Raw genomic sequence first — 18,844 nt, forward strand, 5'->3', positions numbered from 1 at the left:
AATCTAGTTGGTAAAAAATATATTACGTGGTAAAAGGTAGGCATTTCTGTTCTGATTAATCTACATAGCAAACTCACATACACTTTGTAAACGGAAATTGTTTCCCGTTGATTGACACTTCTATTAAGCAAATAATAATATGTAACTATGTAACACAATAGTTGTAAATTACATGCCAATACGGCCTTTAAATTGGAACCTTTTGAGGACCACAACCACAAAGTAAATACGACAAATAATACTTGGGACATAGCAAATGGCGTTGTAGTTCATGTGGTCATGTTAGATCTTAAGATCTTTTGATTACCGGTCAATGTACCAGGTGCCAACTTTATTGCCATCTGAAGACTTTTACTTGGTTTTTTGACTGTTCAAATTAAAGGAAAAAACCGGGCCCAACTTAAAATTGTCCTTGCTGACTAGAATATTAAAGTTGGGCCCGATTGTGGTCTAAGCGCTGTTGTTTTGGAACAATCATCCTTCGGCTTAACATTTAAACAACAGCTAAACATTATGATGGGGGTTAATGACTTTTTCCCAGATTCTATAAGATTAGCATTGGACTTATGAACCATCGTCGATTGACAACAAACTCAGAGAATATATTATTATTATTATAAAAAAACTTGTTGCCAAAACTTTTTAATTCTATTATAGATTGAAATGTTGCAGGTTTTTAGTTAAGATATATTGAAAACCGCAAATTTATCTCGTTTATCACTCAAGAAAAAAATACAGTCTCACGTTGTACATTACCATTAGACCGACCTTCTTAATCTAACACGAATTAACTTCTCAAGACTTCTCCTTTGAATAATGAAAACAAACTTGCCGTACTAATTACTTTTTAAGTTTTTTTTCAAGAGCCATGGCCGAAGTTTTGATCACTCTTAATTAAAGACGAAGAGGACATTTTGAGACTATGTTGTTTTTATTTACACGACATTGTATATTTTATTTTAGAACTCAAAGTTAAACGTCGGAGTTCAGTAATGTGAGGCTTAACGGCCGTTTTCAATACCCTATCTATCCACTGATTGATGACAAGTATTATCTTTTACTTACTTTGCTTGCTTTAATTCAGACAAAAAGTGCAATTCGTATTGAAATCATTAAATGATGTCATCCATACACAGAATATTGACCATGGTCGTTAAATGTGATAGACTCGCCTATCATTACATACGACCAAACTGCATCTGGCCATATGAGGGTGCGTCTATGCTGTCGTCAAATATTTTGAGTAACACAGGCGTGATATTGAATAAACGTTACAGCCCACACTGTGGTTGAAAAGTTTTTATATAAGTGTTTAACATCTTGTCGTCATGGATGGACCCAATTTTTTTGCCTCCTAGTACCTACCTGCGCACGCGCCGATTTTTTGTGCGTTTCCCCGATTTTGAGAAATGTGCTAGAAATATAATAGTTTCTTTACCTGTTCTAACTCGCGCTAGTAAAGTTTTCGGAGAGTTTTGCCATGTATACGGAATTTTGTATAGATTTGTGGGGAGGTCCGTTTCTACGCGGTAAGTGTGACCTTGAAGGCCCACAACCCATTGGATTGAACGTGAAGTACTCTGGAGTATGGATCAGTTGCATCGGATTGCGAATTGCTATTTGATGAGGAAAGGGATGTGCGCAGCACTCAACACCACCGATGTAGAAATTTTGACTTCTCTTTTACGAAGCAAGAGTAAAATACCACGTGACAATTTTTCAAACACTTTCAGAGCATTTCTGTCAAATGCAACAAGATCTTATAATATTAAAGACACTGATCCGTGAACTTTTTATTTATACATTAAGTAAAGCATTTACACTATCCTTGTTTATGAGAGTTAAGTTACTTAACAGTTTGTTTTGCTTTTCAAAGAGCCCTATATAAAATTGTACGAACGTATTAGTCTTCAAGTCTTCAGCGTATAGTTAAGTCAGCTTCTGGTTTAACGAAACACTCATAATTTAAAAAATATATATATATATATTCGCTTAGCCTTTGTTCCAAACTATGTTGGAGTCGGCTTCCAGTCTCACCGGATGCAGCTGGATACCAGTGTTTTACATGGAGCGACTGCCTATCTGACCTCCACAACCCAATTACTTGGGTATTAACACGATACCCTTCGGTAAGACTGGTTGTCAGACTTTCAAGCTTCTGACTACTGTTAACGACTGTCAAAGATCTTCGAAAATGACAGCCGGGACCCACAATTTAACGTGCCTTCCGAAACACGGAGGAACTCGATATGTATAAGATGGTCACCCATCCACGGAACAACCTCGGCAAGCATAGCTTAACCTCAGAGATCGATCCGTGCGGCTGTTGTAAACTAAGCCACGAGCTCCTCCGATTCATTAAAAAATAATATTCATATTTTTTCTTTGATAAATACAGTCCATTTATAACGAGATACATACAGATGTTACTGGCAACTTTAAACTGAGACAAAAAACAAAGACGAATTCTTAGACGTTTGTTTGGCGCAGGTGCTCACTTTAATAATGCTTGAATAATACAAGTATTCTTATCTAGCAGAAGAAGGCAACAGATAAGAAATGTTCTACACAAAGTATCTTTGTGACCTTGCCGACAAACAGTACTTATTTAGTATCTACCATTTTGTTTATGTTACTGCTAAAGTGTGAATTCTGGAGGTGTGACTTTTGGTAGAAAATTTTGGGCTGACTGGAGATACAATGATGACGAGGCAACACTTTAATTTATTTTCTTTGATAAGATAAAAAGATACTTTACGAATTAAATGCAATCACAGATTATTGTTTTTCTAATAAATATCTGTCCAGATTGCCCTTGTCCTCAGCTGGTTGTAAGCAAACACACGCCAATATATTCAATCTCGTAAATCCTTTTGCTTGTATGCGGTACGCGTTTTGTATTTTCTAGAATTACTTTGAAGAAATCGACTAAATGCTTTACTGCTACTACATACTGATGCAAAAGCTACATGTTTTTAGTCAGTTAGATTTTAAAGAGAATTTTAGTATTATATTATTTTTCTGATTCCAAACGTTAACAGTAACATTACACATTGTGGTAAACACAAGAAAATTCGCGCAATACATTATGAAAGTTTACTTGAAATACAGAGGACCGTTTCGGTATGTTCAACAAGTTTTCAAATCAATGACAAAAGTTTTGTAGACTTTATACCGAAACCATGTGTTACCGCAAACACTTCGAAATATGCTATCTTTTAGGCAAACATTACTTATACCGTACACGAAAATTTTGATGGGCGCAACTGAGTCCGTACTGTTAAATATTAATGCAAAAGTGACTAAAATTCTGCAATGTTTTCACGGAAATACTAAAACTTTTTAGGATATTAAGACGTCATAGATTTATTTTAAAAACCTAATTATTAAACAAATAAAGTTAAGCCATGTCAAAGGCTTCTCGGGCGGCTTGGACAACTTTGACACTATGTTGACCACTAACCATACGACATACAAACAAATAAAATCTCCTTGATAAAAATAATTTTAATATAAATCATAAGAAATACCAAAAAAGGTGTCAATCAAACTCTTCTACGGTGGAGGCGAGAACAGAACACTGAACTCCGACCACTAGGACAGAGGGAGAAAGTCCGGCGCTAACCTCTCCCCCGGCCCCCTTAAATCTGCCAGGGCAGCACACAACAAGTCTTTGTACAAATTTTGAACTGCACTAAGGGCACAGTATTGGCTCGGGAACATATCAAACATCGTTATCTCTTGCCACATTATATGTGACTTCCCGAGAAGAGCGAGACACCCGAACGATATCAACTGACTTAGTTATTTATGTTAAGTTATTGAAAACATCTGATATCGCGTGTCAGAACTCATGAGTATTCATGACAGAAATTGATCGACCCTATTTGTTACAAAGCTAGGATTAAAAAGATAAACAGTAACAAACATTATTTTAAATTAGGACGCCTTTATTTTTCAACAGTATGCAATTCTATTTCGTTATTTAAATAAAAGTTCTAATAGTATAATCAACAGCGACATCTATATAATATGTTCGGAATTTAAAGTAACATTTTCTAAACGCGGGTAATCAGAAAACTTCGATTAGCTGACGTAAGATATACATTTTTAAAACTAAACTGTGAACGACGCGATAGAATGTTTTTAATTAATTATTTTATACGAAAGTGAATGGATATTCTGTTGCTAAGTAGAATTACTACATATATTTCAGAGTGAGTACAATTTAATTTGTAAATGCTTCTCGCGGCGTAATGTTATTGGTTTTTAATTAGGCTTGTATTCGCACAGGAGCAAAAGCAAATGGAGTAAGTGTAATGAGGATAACTTGGTCGTGTTTATTACACGAAGGCTTTATTAGACAGAGGAATAGACGCGTGGGAGTGACGCCTGATATCATTTATCACTTAGGGATGTAAATTAGCCGCGTTATACACAGGTACGAGGTTACAAATCCAATTTTGTGTACTCAGTCCTAATTTTAGAAAGTTTTCGGTGTATTTTAGGTCGTTGTAATTGTTGTTTTATGTTTTTTTCATCTGTATCCGTATTTTTTCTTGATTAATTACATTTCCACTGGCACCAATGGCATTAATTTACTTTTATATCCATTTTTGACTGTTACTACATTTGGTGTCATGATCCCAATACCACTGGTATTATAAGTAAATCTTTATTTACCAGTTGGTCTTTGATATTGATATGTTTTAATGTGTTTAATTAAAACCATTTTCAGGATTCGCCTTCATTAATTACGCTGAGCTGGAACTGGGTGCACAATCATCAATCGAACCATGTAACATCAGTCTTTCATTATGATCCCATAAAACTAATTAAATAAGGTAAGTAACTAAAGCATTACCTAACACATGCAATATACAAACTGTATATATCATATAAGTGATAGAAAAATGTTACACATTTAGATCCTTTTATTGAAATATGATTAAAACTAAATCAAGATTGTCAAAAACAACAATTTAATTTCTATTTTTACATCAAAAAGAATTCTTACTCGAGGTGGCTTTTTATAAGAAAAGGACGCTTAATTCGATTAAAAATTCTCGGCATCAAAAGGTCGTCAAAAATTCTTCGTCATTGATGTTGAGACTGCCTAGTACGCACTCAGTGCCAAATACCGGGACTGTCTAAAGAGGTAGGTCACTGGGCAGGCAAAGGTAGGCATACAACCAAACCTTAGAAGTCACGGGACTCTGGTCAGCTCCCGAGAACTGATTCAATGCGAAGAAACGGACGCCTACTATTCCTATTCTCTATTTTGTATATATAGTCAAAAATTTGTAAAACTTTAATAGCGCGATTCAGAACTATTACCTGTGTTTTTGTAACAATAGTTACTTTTGGGGGTGCTATTGTGTATTATCGGTATCGGTCCCTGCCGTTAGAAACGTACCGATAGCTGTTTCTATTGTCAATGACTCATTGCACGCAGAGCGGTGCAAGGGTAAAGACGAATACTTTAAAAATCCAATTTAATTCAGTAAAAGTAAAATCACGCCTTCGTCCCATAGGGGTATTCAGAGACCAGAGAACGCCACTTCAATCTTACATTCAGATCAATTTAGGTATAAAAATATTAAAAAAAAATGTTCTGTAATTACTTGTCGACATACATCAAATTAATATATATCAATACATATTACAAGCTACAAACTATGTCCAATAGAAAATTAAAAATATTATTCGTAATAAAATTAAATTTGAGCACAAAGTAAGAAGCTCATTGAAAAATTTATAACCATCATAACCGGGTTATTGCTGCCGTCAGGTTACCGGCTGCTGAGAAAAGAGCCGTTTATGACTGAAGTATCGTCCCTTTACGTAAAATGCTCAGCAATTTTGTATTAAGGCTTAAAATTATAGTATCTACAAGAGATAGAACGTCTTTAATAATTTATAAGAAAGTTTGTGAGTAATTACCGATCGTACGCAACTATCATGCTTAGTTTAACTAGTAATTTGTAAGTTTAAGACAAATCTTTTGAGGGAAAAATATGACGAAAAATTTTTTGAGGGAGGATTAATTTTGCCGACCAGTTTGCTATATAAATTTAACATACATTCTACAATCTAAATATCAGTAAATAGTAACTCTTATACTAGATATGTAATTTTTAATTTTATAGTATTGTAGTGGTTTTAATAGATTTCACAATAGTACAAACTTTAGACAGGTTGAGGCTCATAGTTGTGTTCTAAATTAATCGAGATTTGCGTCACTATTTAGTACTTGTATCAAATTTAGTTAACCCCAAACTTCTAGATCTATACCAATAACTAATTGGCTATCTCGTTCTGTCGCGCATATATTTCTAGCGGGAGAAAGAGACAGCACAAATCCGAAGTTTCGCCGAATAACAATAACTATAATCCTTCAGAACAATATGAACGTGTGATAGTATTAAATTGTGTTAAGTTTCAGAAGGATATCAGAGAACCAAGTTTTGGTCACAGCTTTAAGATTCCCAGTAGATTTGATTAATCATTGAGGCACCAATCGTATTTGAACCCTTTTAGGAGTAATGATATTGAAAGGAAGTCAAATAACGTTAAGGAAATAACTGTAACCGTTCTCAATGTGTTTGGGCAAGTCATTTATTGGGTACACTTACAGTTACGGGTCCTTGTCGATATTTTTTCAGTAGCATTAACTTTGACGACTGTGAAGCATGATTGTTTCCTCTAGTGGAAGAAAGTCGGTTGTAAAAATAAGGACAGAGTTATCAGTTTGTACTTAACTTCTGCCTTCTATCATGGTTTCGATCGCGTGGCATTTTTTGATAAACTCTTATTAAGACCCTTCGCTTGTGGCAAAAGTTTCAGTCACAATCTAGTTGTTGTATGCTGACAATATTTAATGCGAAAGTACAAAGCTGTAAAGTAAATGTACTCCAATTATATAAAAAAATATTATTATTATTTTTTATAATTATTTAACCCATTAATGTCCCACTGCTGGGCAAGGGTTTCCCATAATGAGGGAGGCGTTAGGCTTTGAGTCCACCTGGTCAAGTGCGGGTTGGGATATACATAATATAAAAAAATATCAGTATCAATAAAGGCGTTAGAACCATACAAGCAATTTTGCACAAAGCAATAATAATAAGCATATTGGTCATGACGAATATATTTACTCCTACACAAGTCTGTTCCGGGATGAGTACACAAACATGACATCATACCAACTAATTAGGATTGAGACGCTTCGCTAGTATTGCATATAGATTGCTTGTTATGACGCCTAAATTTGGTCTTAGTTTAGGTTCATACTAGCAGCTAACAATTATAATATCACATGAAAGTTATTTGAAAATAAAGTAAATCATATCAATTAGTCACGTTTAAAAAGTAGTCTTCCAAGAAAATAATAAAAAAAAAACATCTTTCATAGCGCCCTTTCACTCCAGTCACAGTAGGGTTCACTGTAATAAAGGTGAAGAAACCGCAAAGTACAGTAATAAAGTTCCTTTAAAAATATTTTATGGTGTCTATACCTACATTCTAAAAGAATAAATGTAAAACAACACACCTACTTAAAACTAACATTTCTAATACACAGAAACGCAATAACCCATTATAGTTAACAGAAAAAATCATGTATTTTATTCGTACATAATGGCCGTATGTCAAGTGAACCGCAGGAGTCGGCGACTACAAGTAAAGCCTTTCAGTATATTTATAGCGGTTTTAATAAAACTTGTGCTTTATATTGCACAACTATGTGAAGACCACACAAGAAGCTGAGAGACAATTAAACGTTTACATGTGGTTTTATAGGTGAACCAAAAACGAGTTCAGCTCGAGTGTAACGTTCTTTTTACTGAAAATAAAAACTACGGTACGAGGTATAGCAGCTGCATTGCAAAAGACTGCAAGAATTCAAATTCTAAATGTAAAATACACTTAGGTCTGGTAGATATTTGGCCGCCTTTAGTCTCATAATATTGCACAAAATACTTTTGCAAGAAAATGAAACAATGGGTACCTATTTATATGTCAAATATATATGACAATATAAACCCTAAACGGTTAATACAAATTGTACAATATTATTGATCATCGGGGAGGATCATAAAGATTTAAACTTAACGATAATAACCATAAGTTAGTTCCTACTATAACAATGTAATTTAATTTGTTTTGTTTTCTTTACAGGCGTGAAATAAATTATGCAGATTCAGAAAACATGACCTGTTGCATCTTGAGGAAAAATATTGTCATCGTATATGGTTGAATGACAAGTGACTTCATAACATACTTGGCTTAAATCTTGATAAAAATTACAGCAAGATAAAATATTAAAGAAAAGGAAATAATAAAGAGAGGAAATGGATACTCCTCCTAAAACAGAAATCCACATATACAATCCTGACCTCCCAAATATTCCTTGTCCACGGAACTTATTCATATCACTTTTAAGCAAGAAGTATTTAAGCGCCCTCTATTTAGTCGAACCATCGGTGTTTCCTCGAAACTGGAACGTGCTGGTCAAGATCAGTCCAATGGGAGCCTGGAATACGCTAAACCAAGCAGTGATTCAATACCTTAATTCAAGATATTCTACACAAGGACTACACATTGGAAAGAGTGAGACAGCAATACTTTCTTTAGCGCAGAAGATCTCAGAAAACATTTCGAAAGAAATAGAAGATAGTGGTGGTTCTTCGAAAAGTCGGGAGATGATCCAATCAAAAGAAGGTGAATTTGATCTTTTAGTTGAAAAGCTGCAGATTGTATTTGATCTTGTGTCTAGTCATGTAGCAAATGTGACTGGGAGAGAAGTTGTTATACATATCAATACTGATGGTAAGACTATTCAAAGGATGACGAAGAAAGAATCAGTCGAAGAGTGGTAGGTGTTTCGTTTTAGACTTGTTCTTAAATTGTGTTATTTTATTGGTAATGTTTTATGGTTTTTGTGATGCCTGGTTTCAGAGGCGTATTTTAAGATGGCGCGCCCCGGGCTCCGCTAGCTTTCCGCCCCATCAAGGAATGAAAAAACTAAACTTTATTTTCATTTTAACAAATTAGTTTTTTACATTGTCAATTTTATTTATTAAATCGGTTTTAATCGACCTTTACCTCCTCTGGGCAGGCTGAGTCGTCCAGACCTGTAATGCTCAGTTCCGCGGTCTTTGTGGGCCTGGACACTCGAAAGGTGTACTCCCTGATGACTTCCCTCAATTTAGAGGCCAGGGCGTCCGCTTTTCCGGCCCCTGACCTCTGGGAGCTCGAACGTTCGAGCTCCCGTAGCCGCAACCCCCAAAGCGGACTATTCCAATGTCGGCCAGGTTTATTTTGCGTCCCCAATAACGTCTTTGTATGTGGCACCGCTTTTTGTCGCCTCCAGCTGTAGCGTGATGAACACTGCAGTCGATTTCGGAGCCCGAAGTTTGGGCGCCTTCTTTTTCTTGCCCTTTTTGTCGGCTTCCATAGCCTTGGGCGCCTTGCTGTTTTTCGCTACAAACTGCTACTCTTTGGCAGCCGTCGGGTTAGTGAACGACGGTTTGGAAGCCACCGCGCTGTAAGAGGGCTGCGGCTGTCTGCCCTGCTTCGCCTTGGTCCGGGGACCTGTGATCTGCGGTGCGGTGGCGGTGGCGTGGCGGATGCGTTATCTGGCGCAGCTGATGACGCTGCCCCTGGCTTTTCTGGCACGGGGGTTGGTGCCATTGCCTGTACCGCTCTAGTAGCGGGGACGGGAAGTGCCCCTGCCTTCTTTCTCACCACTAGGGGCAGACGGATGTGAGGCTCCGAGCGAGCGATTTCTCGCTACATGTGGTCGACCTCCTCTTGCAAGCGATGATTCTGCCTTGCCTGACGCGCTAGACTCTCCTTCGTGGCATACTGCCTGCTCGACTCCGACACTGCCAGTTTGATGTTAATGGCAGCGTTTTAAAGGACTTTATAAAGGTCCCCTTGAGGTGACCAGATTTGTCGGCCACCTCCACCAGTGCCTGGTGGTTGGTGAGTTTGGTGTCCGCCAGCTGGATGGCGAATTTGTCCTTGGGGTCATTGTCTGACACTCGCTACCCCGGCGCTTTCTTTTTCGGCGCCCCATCCGACTCCTCGGACTCAGGGCGCGGTCGCGTCTTCCGCCAAAGGCGGCCGCTGTCGGATAGATGACTTGCATCCGAAACCACGCTCATGTCGAAACCAGTGTCGGAATCGACACAAGACTCCCGAGCGACCTTCGACCTCCTCCTCTCCGACGAGGATCGCGCAAAACTGGGCGTGCTCTGACCCTCCGCAACTATGCTATGCACTATGCAGTCAAGACGACTGGACTTCTTGCCTCCGATCTCCTCGTGTTTGAGCTTCTCGCCTCTCCCACTTATATCAATTGGGTTCGTTTTCAAATTTATATTATCCAAATAGTTCCTGCGAGGTAAGTATCGTTCCACCTAGATGAAGGCCCCATACTCCGGTGACCCTTATACCACTGGAGGGCGGGAGGTGCCCCAGTGGCCGCTTGCGTCTGGTATTCCCTCCAGCTCCTCGCAAAGTGAATGAACTCTGACCACGCATGGTCCCTAAAGGGGGTGCCACTGCTAGAGTTACTCGGGATTTTTACAGAGGTGGTCTCCTCGCGACCCAGCCGGTTAAGGTAAGGCCCTCAGACAAGAATGGGCGGGTTTACGATATCCGATGATTGTCGAGGGCGGCAGCGGCCTGGCCTGCCTCTTCGTCAGCTCGGGGCAGTGTGAGTGCCCACCGAGCCCGTCCTCCCACTGACGGCTCACCTGTCCCGCACCTATGTCCTCTGCAAGCAGAGGGACATGCACAGTAATTTTTTGTTCCTCACGATCACTGTTTCTCCAACCTTTGAATCTTACTAAGCCCCCTCACCACGACAAGATGCAGACCAACGCGAGTCGATCAACATTGAAACATATCGAGACCCAAGATAGTTATTAGTTCCAAGAAAGACTGGCTTCACTTCACAAGCTTCGCGCCGTCACAGAATGAATTCTGTTCTGTTCCACCGCTTCGTCGCCGCCCCGGTGACTGTATAACTTTATTATTTTTCTAGATAGGCGAGTACATGTTAGAACTTCTAGAAATTACCTTGCGCAGGGCTACGTATGCTAAATTAAATACTAAAATATTTTTGTTGGCGTCAGACTTACTTCAGACATAACAAAACCGAGGCGTGAAAAAAATACACGGTCCAACCAGTTCAGGAAAGAATAAGGGGCGGCTTGCATACTTGGAAAAGGTGGCTCAGGCGCGTTCTAGCGTTACGTCTTAATTTTTTTTTTCACTTTTCCAAATGTCCAAACCAAAGCCGTCGAGGCGGCCTCCTGGCCGCCCTTGGGCCGCCCCTGGGCCGCCCCTCGCGGCCTGCCGCCCCGGGCTATAGCCCTTCTAGCCCTAGGGTAAATACACCCCTGCCTGGTTTGAGACAAGGTATATTAATTACGATGTAAGCTATTATAAAGCAGTTATTAGTAAGTAATTTTTAGGTAGTATTAAGTTTGCAATTATTTTCTTGATCTAACGGCCAAGCGCAGAAACGTCCTTCAAATTTAGGCAACTCTTAGTTATCATGATAGAAATACTTTTTAGTTTTTAGCATCACTTTAAATTGAACGGCTTTTGTGCATTCGGTCGATATTCTTGTGTTTGTAAATTTATTCTTTATTGTTTTGTTAATATTTAAACTGTTGAGATACTGATGGCTACCTAATAAAGCTGTGTTCATTGTGTAATTGGACGACCTTTTCTTTTGCTTAATTGCTGAATTCCGTGACATAAATGATCTTTCTTTTCACTGGAAAGTACCTAAGAGACACGAAGTAAATGTCAAATAAATGAGCACCTGTATAATTTTTACGGATTAACAATTTTATTTTGTCAAATATTTTTAAGTTACGTATAGATTTATGTGTTACTTCAGCAGGGTTAATATGTATATACTAAATATTACACTATATAGCACTACACAGAAAAAAAAATTGTTTAATATCGGTTGGATAGGGCATTATGCGAAAAATATTGAGCTTTAAAGAAGCATTTATGTCCACCAAATCGAGGTTATTTGACAAATTTACAACTCCAAGCTAACTGGTAAACTAATAATTTAATCTAAAACTCTGAAGTATTTTGTTATTTAGAATCAATGATAGAACTGAGATCTAGGTTCTGTATTATAACTATTCTTTGTAATACAAAAGTCTATTTAATCGACTTGTACAGAGCAGCCGCGATATGCCTCGATGAACTGTATACATCTGAACTAAAGGCGAAGAAACTTGGCTACCAGTTACCCTATTGTGCGATAATCTAACTATCATAATAGTGTTAAGCGAGATATTGATTTCCTTCCCGCTACACGCATTGTGGAGCTACGAAAGTATGCTGAGAAGTTGTGGCTATATGTACGAAACTAAAATAGATTTTTGGAAAACCTTACTTGATTGATATATGGTAAGTAAAAGTGGATTACGTCGTTTAAAAGGTATTGTTATAAGAATAAGTTAATATTTATAGTTACTTTTTACCTCTTTGAATTGCAGTAAGGAACACAGTCGTGTAGAAATTACTTTAAATTGATGTTGATAATTCTCATGCATTGTCAATTGTAAATCGTTTAGCTGGAATTTAAAGATGATTATATTCTATGTTCGAAATAACAAAAATGAAACAATTCAATTCAAATTCTAATAAGAAATTGCTAATCCAGATTCTTGAATAGATAAAGCTAAGTTTAAGTAAATATATACATTTCTTAAGCATAAAATAATCAAGTTGAGATTCGTAACTGAACGATTCACGGTTGGCTGGTATCGATGATTAAAAATGAAAACTTGATGCATCGGTGTGAGGCCGAACGGAACGGGCCGCTCGATCGTGAGGTTACTTCATACACTTCATACATCATGTACCAGTATATGTCGGTGAATCATACTATTTACGATAGGATTTAGAACTGCGTAGTGTGCATCTGCATAGTTTAATGTTTTAATTCTGTTTGGTTTAAGGCATTTGAGCTGTGGCCGTTGAAGAATCCTTTTTGCTACGTACATTTAGTAACGAGAAATATAACGGTTTATATAAAGTTATGTCAGTAGGTTTGTCCTGTGTGAAGGACACGCATTGCGTAATTTATTGAACATCTTGCATTAGATCACTATGAATACCAGTGACTCACAACTCTCAAAATCACGTTGTTAATGCTTATAAAATATCCATATCTATATCAAACACAATCCATGACAATAACGAAAGAGATTGAGCATATCGAGGACTATACATGCATAAAGTCCAATACATCTTCTTATAATGTAATTCAATTTTAAAATATGTCAATACTCATTCGTCAATCTATAAACGACACCTCTCTTCAATATCTATGCGATTTTGGCGATTCCATCAGTTTAAGTCAAGAGTATCTAGTTACATACTGCACAACTTTTATAATAGATGGTGTTCGATAAATAAGAATTCAATTTCAAGTTTTATCTATATGAAGTTTGTTCATGAACTCAGTTTACAAATGGTTTTGCGGTGTATTATATTGAAAACTGAACTAAGTTTAATCTAAGCAAGATTTTATCTTTAACAAAGACTATCACTGTCAGACATCAAAACCGAGATATGGTTATCTCGTTCCAATACAAACTAGATTCTTGTTGGAAAACCAAAATACAACGATATTCACATGATATGTGATGAAAATTATAATGCATACTACAATTTATATAAACACTCGTAAATATTATGCACCATTAATCCCCGGTTTCTAAAGTACATTTATGGTTAGTTTATCTATTCAATAGCGTGTAAATAAAACTCATATGAAAAAAACAGTTTGAATAGATAAACGAGCCTTAGAAAGTGTCCATTAATAATCTATGGCGTTCCAAGTAAATTAATTTGGAAAATGAAGAGGAAGATAAAAAGAAGCCATGCTTATATTTTTGGAACTGATCCTAAGGGGAACTAAGGATAGTATTTTCAATACGAATATCTCATTTTTAAACCCCAAGAGATACATTACACATTCATACATTAATGTCAAACAAAAACGAGTTTCACAGTTTAGAAAACAAGTTGAAACTTTCTTGAAAATCTTTTACAAGGTTTTTGGTGCGAAGTTTTCTGTTCTTTTGTCACTGTTTGAGCTTAGTACGCATATTTGTATTAGAATATAGCGTAGCAAACATATCTGAATAGTATTCAAACTGTATTAAAAGTTTGCAAATAACTTGATTCGTTTTGTATTCTGTGTCGTATTTGTTTGTTGGATAGTAGAATTGCAAACGCGTCCTTGAAAATAAAGGTATAGTAGTATTCTACTATAATATAATACGTATTAAGTATAACTGATGTAGGAAAACTTTAACCCTCTTATTCGTAACACTATAAACCTATTTTAGTTAAAAAACTACTATAATATGTTTTCTCTTTTTCATTTCGCTAAGGAGTGAAAGAAACAAAACTTTTTATAAGCCTTTCATAACTGCATATATTTTTTGAATAAGACGTTTAATATATACAGTATTCTTACTAGAAACCAAATAGAAGCCACATAATAAATAGGTAGTTGAATCAAATAAGATCCTGTTAAAAAAAACTCATTAAGTTCAACCTAGGTAAAGGTACTAGAAAATGCCATTTAGCGATCTTTTTATTTGTTAAGATAAAGCTAAATATAAAAGCAAATTGCGTAAAAACCAACAGAAACGTAGAAAACTAAGTTAAGTTCGTTTAGAGAGAAAAACATGTGGACAGCGTGTTAGCAACCGCGGCACGTCGACGAGTAAAGTGGCTAGACTAGCTAGTTGGAATCGTCCGCTTCGCTTGCTTACTTTACATTTAAACTAATAAGGAAGATGGGTTTTTTAGTATCTGATAATTTTGTAACCTAATCTATACTAATATTATAAATCTGAAGGGTTTGTTTGTTTGTTTGAACGCGCTAATCTCAGAAATTACTGACCGATTTGAAAAAAATCAGTGTTAGATAGCCTGTTTATCGAGGAAGGCTAAAGGCTGTATATCATCACGCTATGACTAATATGAGCAGAGTACCAGTAAAAAAACGGGGAAAATTATGACCTATTCTCTATTATGTGACGCAAGCAAAGTTGCGCGGGTGAGCTAGTAAATTATAATTTTGGTTTATTTAGTTCAACTGTAATAGCGGTAAGCAGCTGCTAAAATGGCTGAAACTGATGAATGACTTAAATCATTCCAGGCGCAATTAAATTCCACAAAATACTAAGAAGTGTATAATTCAACTTACTGTTTTAACTTTTTTGAACAAATACCAAATCATGAGCATTTTAAAGTGCTCAGCAACCTGTAACAGTTTTCTTTAATCCAATATGGAGCTACCAGTTTCACAGTTTCAGGCGTAACATTTTAAAACATTTACACCGAGCCTGAAGTAATAAAATATTACAGTTTTAACAAGAGTTGTAAAATACGGGATGATCGTAAAGAATTCACGGAGAAAACTTTTAATTTATCGAGTTTCTTGATCCAATTTTTCTTTTGTAAATCTGTTTGCTAAGAAATGTATTGTAGGTATCGTTTTTGTATGAGAATTCAATGGTATTTCGTACAAGATTACCATTTCATTTCCATATTTTTATTGTTGTCACATCTTATTATAAACTAGCCTCCCGTCCGCGGCTTTGCCCCCGTGGAATATCACCCCGTTTTGGACGAAATTTCCAAAACTTCTCTCTTAGTTCTCCTATACAATTTTTAAGGAACCCTTCTTTCAAATTTTAACTTTCTACGGTCAGTAGTTTAGACTGTGCGTTGTCCATCAGTCTGTTACTCAGTAAAGGAAGCGTTTAATATTCATGAAAATTTATGTTGTGTATATCTTTACATATATAATTCTTCTGTAAGTGTGTATTTCACTGAACTTCTCTTAAACGACTGGACCGATTTTGATGACATTTTTTGTGTGTGTTCAAGGGGATCTGAGAATGGTTTAGATTCACAAAAAACAAAAAATAACATATTAATTTCTCGCGTCACAGTTTTCGTTGCCATACTCCTCCGAAACGGCTTGACCGATTCTCATCAAATTTTCTGAGCATATTGAGTATGAGAATGAGAATCGGCCAACATCTATTTTTCATACCCCTAAGTGACAATATATTTTTTTAATTTACATGGCAAAACAACGTTTGCCGGGTCAGCTAGTTTAAATATAAAATATTTATTTAAAAACTCGTCAGTAGATTGCCCAGTGTTGGTTATAAGCCACAAATATTTCTATGACTTTACAGCTTCAATAACCAAGAGTGGTTGTTAAGGTCTAAGTAAGCCCTTGGGCCCTCGGGTTAAGTTAACAGTAGCAACCTGAGAACACCAATATCATTTATATGGTCTAATATTTACGATTATAACTGTACCTCGAGGGTTCATATACAGTAATAAGCAACACGAATTGTTGCCTTCGTTATATGGTAACATGTTTTGTTATGTATTGTTTGAGGATAAAATTATATTGTTGTGAGTGTCAAAATGTTAATTGTTTTATTTAATTGTTAAATATTGCGGAATTTATACTTATTTAAAGTAAATTATGCGGTTGATTTATTATTTTTCATATAATATTGATTTTTCTGGTGTCTGCCTACCCATGGAAAGAAGGTGTGTTATTATGTAGATAAATATGTCATATTTATAAAGTGACTCCAATTGAAACTAGAGTAAATCTACGTAAGTGTTTTTGCGAACTTGAACATATAAGTAAGACATTTCTCAGGCAACAAGACATAAAAATAAAACGTACTAAACTCAATTCCCTAAATAAACCATTTCAAAACAAATTAAAATAAAGTACAATTTAAGAATTCATGTCGCCGGCGACAGTGCGCGAGACCTTTTTAATATGTATGACTGTACCTAGTATGTGTGCGAAGTTCGCGAGAGTATCCTTTTGTTACATACTTCCTCGGAAGTGAAAGCTGACCTTCAAATTGACAAGTAGTTCAAGGCCATGGTCTAGCAATATTTCACTCAGATTTTGATGTCGAGTTTTTTTTTAAAGACAACTCCTGCACTAGGAATTGCTCTTATGTCCGGGGATTTTTACAAACATACAAACAACGGACATAAAGCACAACTAGACCCAAAACAATTATTTGTGGATCGCACAAATAATTGTTCCGTGTGGGAATCGAACCCACGACCTCCCGACGCACTGGTATCGGCGTGGCGACCTAAACCACTCCGCCACGGAGGAGAAATTTCCCCCGTGATTAAGTGGGTTTTTGTTTCGGGGTAAAAACGATTTCCTAAGAAACATGTTTCAGTTAGTTTTCCAAGAACACTGTACTTATTCAGCATATTGACTGACAAGTTACTTAAGGCGGGGTGAATTCCTAGTACACTTTATCTGAATACGTGAAGCTTAAAATTAAACATTAAAACACGAGATTTTACTTTAGGTTACGGTTTTGTATTCATTTATAAATTACGTCAAATATTTTTATTTGTCTATATTTTTCTTCATCATCTACAAGCCTATAAATGGTAATAAGTTTTTTTACAAACAGTTTTCTTCTCGTAGCTAGTATTTCGTTTCATACAATACAGATTCCTAGCAATCGATTTCTACAATTCGTATGTCTATTCACACTCACAGTATATCTGTTAGTATCTACGTCATAAGAAGCCTGGAGCAGTGTTTTGGAACTAATCCTAACTCTACTTAGCAGTCTTGTCCGAAGGAACAAAGGCATTAGGCATGTAGTTTATCTACTTAAGTAGGTATTCTAGTAGGACTGAAGTACTGACAGACGGTTGCTTCGAAGTAATGGAACAAAACACCGTATCTGTAGAGCTTACGTCGCTTACCCCCGGATTCTGAAGTACATTTAGCGGTAGTTTATCTATTCAATAGAGTTTAAACTCATTTAAAAAGACGCTTTTGAATAGATATCCTTCTGCTTAATGTACTCAGAATCCGGAGACGTCAACTTAGTTGTTAGTACATGAAATTCCCAATAGTTTTTAAGCCAAAGTTGCTGTCTCGAAAATCCAATATTTAAATTATAAATTGTAGCGATAGGTCTTGTTTATGACTGTAAATGAGCAATTAACTCAAAAGATTTTAATGAGATCGAGTTGAAATTAATTAATATCCTTTTGGTGTAAAGATTATTTGACCTAGTGAAGTTTTAACTTTGATTTTATTCACAGAATACACGTGAATAAAAAGAAAATGGTCCAGCATATCTTTCACGCATCATTAATTTCATCAAAGTACAATGTTATGTGACAGCCTTCACATAATGTATAGCAAAAAACTTTCAATATTCAATAGAAAGTTTATTACAAAGTGACATATTTTGCGAGTCGGTTTAACCTTTATGTATCCAGTTGACATGGGTCTCGCTTACCGAATATTGTAATTTTATAAACATATATTCACATATACATTTCATCGACATTTGTGTAGATGACATGTTATCCAAATGTATGAATGTGTAGGTTGTGTTATTGAGCTTTGTACTTTTATAAACGTAGATATGAATGTTTATTCAAAGTGGCATGCTATATTTAGAAACTAATTTGTAACGGAACCTTAAGTGCTGTCCAAAAGTTAACATTCCACTTATTTGATTAACTTTCTAGAACTTTTCTTGATACTAACGATCTTATTTTGATTACATATACGTGACTTCTGAAACTATTTAGAGCCAATTTCACGGTTTATGGACAAGTTTGGTTATCCAACACCTGATAGATAAAACGTCCGTTTATGTATAAAAACAAATATCAAAATTCCATATAGTCACTGAAATAATCATAAACTGAGGCTAAATAGACCATTATATTTTACCTAACT

General features: G+C 36.1%; 1 protein-coding gene and 1 long non-coding RNA gene across 3 annotated transcripts in view; one reads left to right on the forward strand and one right to left on the reverse strand.

The window, feature by feature from the left end:
- Window positions 1-18,844, reverse strand: part of RapGAP1 (Rap GTPase activating protein 1) — a 276,369-nt gene that overhangs the window by 184,882 nt on the left and 72,643 nt on the right. The gene's annotated exons all lie outside the window — the stretch shown is intronic.
- Window positions 4,104-11,737, forward strand: LOC142979576 (uncharacterized). Of its 2 annotated transcripts, XR_012959831.1 has the most exons (4): window positions 4,104-4,217; window positions 4,739-4,844; window positions 8,179-8,875; window positions 8,959-11,737. It is a non-coding gene; the product is annotated as an uncharacterized LOC142979576 (long non-coding RNA). The 2 variants fall into 2 exon arrangements; XR_012959830.1 differs by having other exon boundaries at window positions 8,179-11,737.

Source organism: Anticarsia gemmatalis, chromosome 16 (assembly GCF_050436995.1).
Source record: "Anticarsia gemmatalis isolate Benzon Research Colony breed Stoneville strain chromosome 16, ilAntGemm2 primary, whole genome shotgun sequence".
In the NCBI taxonomy this organism is placed as follows: Eukaryota; Metazoa; Arthropoda; class Insecta; order Lepidoptera; family Erebidae; genus Anticarsia; species Anticarsia gemmatalis.